Consider the following 6,000-nt stretch of genomic DNA (forward strand, 5'->3'; position numbering starts at 1 on the left):
AAGGTGGGATCAGAGATGAAGTAGATCTAACATAGCAGGAGAGATGACTTAAATTAATGGTGATTAAGGTATAAAACTTGGCTGGCTAGCTAGGCAACAAATTATTTAAAAATGATGATTGCTGTAACAGGACTTAGACAGCAGGGATCATAGTCACCAAAATCAGAATGCCACCCTCTGGAATGGTGTACTACGAAACCTGTTTGAGTTGACGAACTTTGGCAAACTCATGAGCTCAACCATGAATGCGGCTCACCATTTAGCAAGGAATACTAAACAAATATACATATGTATAGACACACTACTGTTCAATAGTTTTGGGTCACTTGAAATGTCCTTGTTTTTGAAAGCCTTTTGTCCATTAAAATATCAACTTGATCAGAAAGTGTAGACAATGTAAATAACCATTGTAGCTGGAAAATGCTGTGTTATGAAGTCGGAAGTTCACAGACCCCTTAGCCCAATACATTTCAACAAGGTTTTTAAAAAATTCCTGACTACTTAATCCCAGTAAAAATTCCCTGTCTTTGGTCATTTAGGATCCCCACCATATTTTAAGAAATGTCAGCATAATCAAGATTTCAGCTTTTATGCCTTTCATCACATTCCCAGTGGGTCAGAAGTTTACATACACTCGATTAGTGTTTGGTAGCATTGCCTTTAAATTAAGTTGGGTCAAACATTTTGGGGAGCCTTCCACAAGCTTCCCACAATAAGTTGGGTGAATTTTGGCTCATTCCTCCTGACAGAACTGTTGTAACGGAGTCCAGTTTGTAGGCTTACTTGCTCGCACACACATTTTCAGTTCTGCCCACAAATGTTCTATAGGTTTGAAGTCAGTCGAATAACTTGACTTCGTTGTCCTTAAGCCCTTTTGCCACAACTTTGGACGTATGCTTGGGGTCATCGTCCAGTTGGAAGTTGCGACCAAGCTTTAACTTCCTAACGTGTCTTGATGTTGCGTCAATATATCCACATTTTCCCCTCATGATGCCATCTATTTTGTGAAAGGGCAGCAGGGTAGCCTAGTGGTTAGAGCATTGGACTAGTAACCGAAAGGTTGCAAGTTCAAATCCCCGAGCTGACAAGGTACAAAATGGGCAAAATAACACGGAACACTGCCTAGAAGGCCAGAATATTCCTTGGGTTTACACCAATCTTACTACTACTGCACTGATCACACTCAAACAGAAAAGGCTGATGCTTGCATTTCATTTTTATTGTAAAGTTGTATGATATGAATCAGGAAGAATTAACATTCAAAGGCCCATTTAGGGCCATGGCAAACTGCCTATCATAGACCCTCTCCCTCTTCCTCCATGATGTCCTCCAGCAGCTCATGAAAGCAATGCTGTCAATCCACATGGAAGCAGAACATAGAGTGCTCCTGTAAAACAATTATTCCGCCAGGAATTAATCAAACAGACATTGAACGAATGGGATTCACAGAAAATACAATTTGTCTGAGAAATTTCAATCATGAGCCCCGGTTGTGGAGCCCCTATCCTCTCATCACAAGCCCAAGCACTTACCTCATCTGCTCTTCTGTGTTTTCCTCTTCCTGCCTCCCTCCCTTTCATCCTTTCCTATTGATGCTTCAACAGACCTCATACCCCACAATCTGTTTCAGGAAAAAAACATCCGAAAGCCCACTCACTTGAGGTGAATAATCACATGAGATCAGGAATTGTAGTGTTTGAGTTGAACAACATTACCTAAACATACTTCTATCAACACTAATACAGTTTTCTACAGAGAACAGGCTTTGATAGTAAACACTTACCTAATGTAGTCATCCAGCTGTGCTCCTCCTCCAACCCTCCCATCCTTTCCAATTAATGCTTCAACAGATCTGTTTCTTTGGCTGCTCTTCTTTACTGCTAATCTCATTTACCTTTTATCCCATGGTCCTTCTATATCTCCTACTTCTATATCTCCTACTTCCCTCCTGATAAACCACTCTGGTCTCTCTTCCTCCTCTCTCATGTTTCCTCCTCTTCACCCTCAGGCCTGGCTTCCTTATAATTTGTTCCTCCTTTTGCTTATTTTATCGTTTTTTTGATTGTTTTTACTCTTTAAAACAAACTCATTTGTTGTTTATTTACATCTATCAACATACCTAGGAGCATTGACTTGTACATTTCTTCTTTTGTCTGCTCCCTTTCTTTTGTCATCTACTGAAAAGTTGTCGATGCCTCGTCCGCCGCTTTCTTCTGCTTCTTCCTTGTTCTCCTCTTTGCAGACTGTGCGTGAGCGGTCTCTGGACGTTGCTCCCTCTCTTCCCTCCGCACAGAGGCGTCAGATGTAGACGCTGTGACCTCGTATGCCACCACCTGTTTTGCTCTCTGTGTCTGTCCTTTTTTCTGACACAGCGCGCGCCTCTTTTCTCTTTCAATCTGTGCATTCCTCTCTTCTCTCTCATACAGTTTCTCCATCTCCATTTTGAACCTGGCCTCGTGATCTTTTATTCTTTGAAGCTCTGCTCTCTTCTTATCCTCGTCCCGTATCCTTGTCTGCCTTTTCTGTTCCTCCTTCTCTTGTTCCTGCTGTATCTTCAATCTCCTTTTCTGTTCCTCTTTCCTCCTCTTGTCTTCTTTCTCTCGTGCCTTTTGCTGCATCTCCAACACCTTCATTCTCTCCTTTTCCCTGTTCCTCTCCTCCTCCATCCTCTGTTTCTCCATCTTTTTCTCTTCCTCTGCCCTCTTTTTCTCTTCTTTTGCACAGGCCTTTTGTTGCATCTCCTGCTGCTTTCTTTCTTTTTTCTCTCTCTTTTTCTCTTGCTCTTGTCTCTTTTTCTCATGTTCAATCTTTAGTTTCATCTCTGCCTTCTCCCTTTTCCTCTGCTCCTCTAACTTGTTTTTTTCCATATTTTCTGTCCTTTTCCTTTCCTCCTCATTCAATTTCTTCTGCCTCTTTTCCCACTTTTTGAGCTCTTCATCCCTGGCTTTTTCCTTCCTCCTTTCAATCTTCATCATCTCTTCATTTCTCTTAGCCTCATACTTGAAATATTTGATCCTGTCTGCGTAGCTCATGGCATTAAGTTCTTCTATCCCTCGGCTCGCCATCATAGACATTGCATTGGCGGTTGCAAATCTCCCTTCCATTTTACCACTATCAATCTCCTTCCTGTCCCTCTTACCATAAGGATCCCTGTGTAGACATCTCTGCTGTTGTCCACTCATGCTCTCCTCACTTTCACTACTCCCCTCCTGACTTGTGTCCTCACTCACACTCTGAGACACATCATCCTCAGACGAGCACGAGGGAGTCACAGCATTCTCAGTGATGACGCGGAGCGCCTTGATGTAGTCAGCTTCTGTGTTCACTCTGTGAGCGAGCGGGCACAGCTCCTCGTAAATGGATTTCCATGTGAGTGACTCCTCACAAACGTCGTCAGGCAGGTATAGATCAGATGATTGCCTCTTGAGCACATTCACAACCTCTGCCAGGTCCTGCTGGGTGTCCCCCTGAGTGTCCTCTCGGGCGGCCACTGGCGTGGCCTCTGGGCTGGCCGGGCGCTCGGGGGCTGTGGCAGGGGTATTAGATGGTTTTACTGCAGAGGAGCAGGAGGCCTCAGTGTCATCGTTCTTGTCATCGCTGCTTGTCATTTTCTTCAGAATCTCTTCCTTTCTCTTTTGGGCCATCCTCTCTTTCAGCTGTGCTTTATACATGCTTGCAATTTCTGCTCCTCTCCGTTGAACTTCCTCAGACAATTCCTCAGACGATGCAGTCTCTGGCCTCTTAACCTCATCCTTGACCTTTGCCTGGCCAGTCAATGGGGACCTGGGGTGGACCTGCAGATGGGTCTGTCTCATCCGGGCAGGAGGGCCGGAAGCCAGGAGGTGGGATGGGACAGCAAATCGGTGTGAAGCGTGTGGGTGTGATGTCTTGGACGGAGAATGAGGCCATTTATCAGGGGAGGTGCAGCTCTGTGTGTCCAGAGGGGGAAAGATTGAGTGTTTCTTAGGTGGGTCCTTCTGGGTGCCGGCAGCATGCTGGTCAGGCTCCGATTGGCTGTTGGCGAGGTACCTGTGGTGGTTGTACCAGGGGAAAGCTGGCAGTGTCGGGGAGACGGGACAAATAATGGAGGAGGTGGAGCGCTGCTTGATCACCCCTTTATCCACCCCAATCTGTATGATGACAGACACACTTTTATTACTTAATAGCTTGATGGTTATTGTTATTACTATCTTAAAACAATTACATGTGGATGGGTAATAAATATCATAGAGAAAACACGTTTTATTACTGTATATTAGCCTATTAGGAAAATGGGAAGGTCCACACTTTTGGAATCATTCAAATTCAGAAATTCTTCCATTCCTTTTCAACTTTATTCTAAGAATGCAGACCTTCCTAGGAATACTACCATTGCAGAATGCAGACCTTCTTAAGAATACTACCAGTGCAGAACACAGACCTTCCTCAGAATACTATCAGTGCAGAATGCATACCTTCCTCAGAATACTACCAGTACAGACTCTATACCTTCTTAAGAATACTACCAGTGCAGAATGCAGACCTTCTTAATAATACTACCAGTGCAGAATGCAGACCTTCTTAATAATACTACCAGTGCAGAATGCAGACCTTCTTAATAATACTACCAGTGCAGAATTCAGACCTTCCTCAGAATACTTCCAGTGTGCAGTTATTTTTCTTGCCTTCTTATTTCACTATTCTATCTATTTAGATCTTTTTTCTGTGTATCAGGATTGGGAACATCTAAAGCAACTACAGTATATCTACTTATATGAAAGTCTGATTAAAGAAAAGGGCTCTTGTTACCTCCTCCAAGAGTTGGTGCAGCCTAAATATTTCTCCATACAGCGCCTTAATCTCCCTCATGTTTCCTCGCTCAGTTCTCCATGTCTCTCTAGCCAATCTCCAATGGGCGAGGTCAAGGTCATGGATATCCTCCCGCATGCCTAGTTCAACCTGGGTTCCCTTCTCATTTAGCCTCTTCTTTTTCCTCTTCTTCTGGATAGAATCGGTGTTCTCCTTGTCCCGCCTACACACCTTTGGGGCAGTAGGGATATTGAGAATAGAATATGGTATATTTTATTTTACTCATTGGATTATTATGTGCCTTCCATTGTATTTCATTGATATAGAATATCAATAAGGTATCATGTTGACACTAGATCAAGCCGTAGTTTGTACAAAGTTTACACTGATTGGCCATACATGATTAGTTAGTCTGGACCACTTTAGTGGGTCGTAGATTTAGCCTGCAGATGGGACTTACATTAAGGCTGGGGAGTTGTGAGGAGTTGTGAGGCTGGTGTGTTCTGGGCCCGTGGAGTTCAGTAGTTCCTGTGCAGAAATCATCCTGTGCAGTCCGATTTGCCCATGGCTAGAAATGAAAATGATGACAAACATGCAGTCAGAAATGAGGTTATCATGGTACAAGCTTGTTATTTTCAATCTTAGAAAAGCTCATAGGCCTATATGTCAAAGTGATGATTTTAAATCACTGGAGTTTTGACTATGGGGGTGGTGAGAGAAAAGATATTCTAACCATTCTTATGATGAGCCTTGGAAAGGAGAACTTTCCCATAGTTCCTTCAATTACAGTAATCCTGAAAAAGATACAATATGGCTTAAAAATATGATTATATTATTCAAATCATCTAAATTAAATTGTGCCACAAAGTAGGCCTTTTCACACTAAATCACAAGTGGTCACAACTACTTACCACCAAAATAACCATCCAAAATATAGCAATGATTTTGACCCTGAATTGAACTTGTTGTGTTGCTGTAATATGACAGTAATGCTATGGCAAACCTTTAGGCTGTCATCATACCAGAATACAATCATTTATGACATCACAATTGTGATGTAATGTGGTGCCATGGGAAGCCACACCCACCATGACAGACAACAAATCACTAGAGCCACATAGGCCTATTAACCAATTAATTCACTTCTATGTTTGAAATACAGTATATTTAGTACTAGTAAGCTCATAAACATAGTAAAAACCACACTGTAGC

The 6,000-nt window shown here is 42.8% G+C and overlaps 1 protein-coding gene and 1 long non-coding RNA gene across 2 annotated transcripts in view; one reads left to right on the forward strand and one right to left on the reverse strand.

Moving 5' to 3' along the window:
- LOC118387363 (DNL-type zinc finger protein) overlaps positions 1-6,000 on the forward strand; it is a 61,949-nt gene that overhangs the window by 46,124 nt on the left and 9,825 nt on the right. The gene's annotated exons all lie outside the window — the stretch shown is intronic.
- Positions 1,199-1,929, reverse strand: LOC118387362 (uncharacterized). The gene is made up of 3 exons (XR_008142833.1): positions 1,784-1,929; positions 1,533-1,621; positions 1,199-1,387 (listed from the first exon to the last, which is right to left on the reverse strand). It is a non-coding gene; the product is annotated as an uncharacterized LOC118387362 (long non-coding RNA).

The sequence above is a fragment of the Oncorhynchus keta genome, chromosome 9 (assembly GCF_023373465.1).
Source record: "Oncorhynchus keta strain PuntledgeMale-10-30-2019 chromosome 9, Oket_V2, whole genome shotgun sequence".
In the NCBI taxonomy this organism is placed as follows: Eukaryota; Metazoa; Chordata; class Actinopteri; order Salmoniformes; family Salmonidae; genus Oncorhynchus; species Oncorhynchus keta.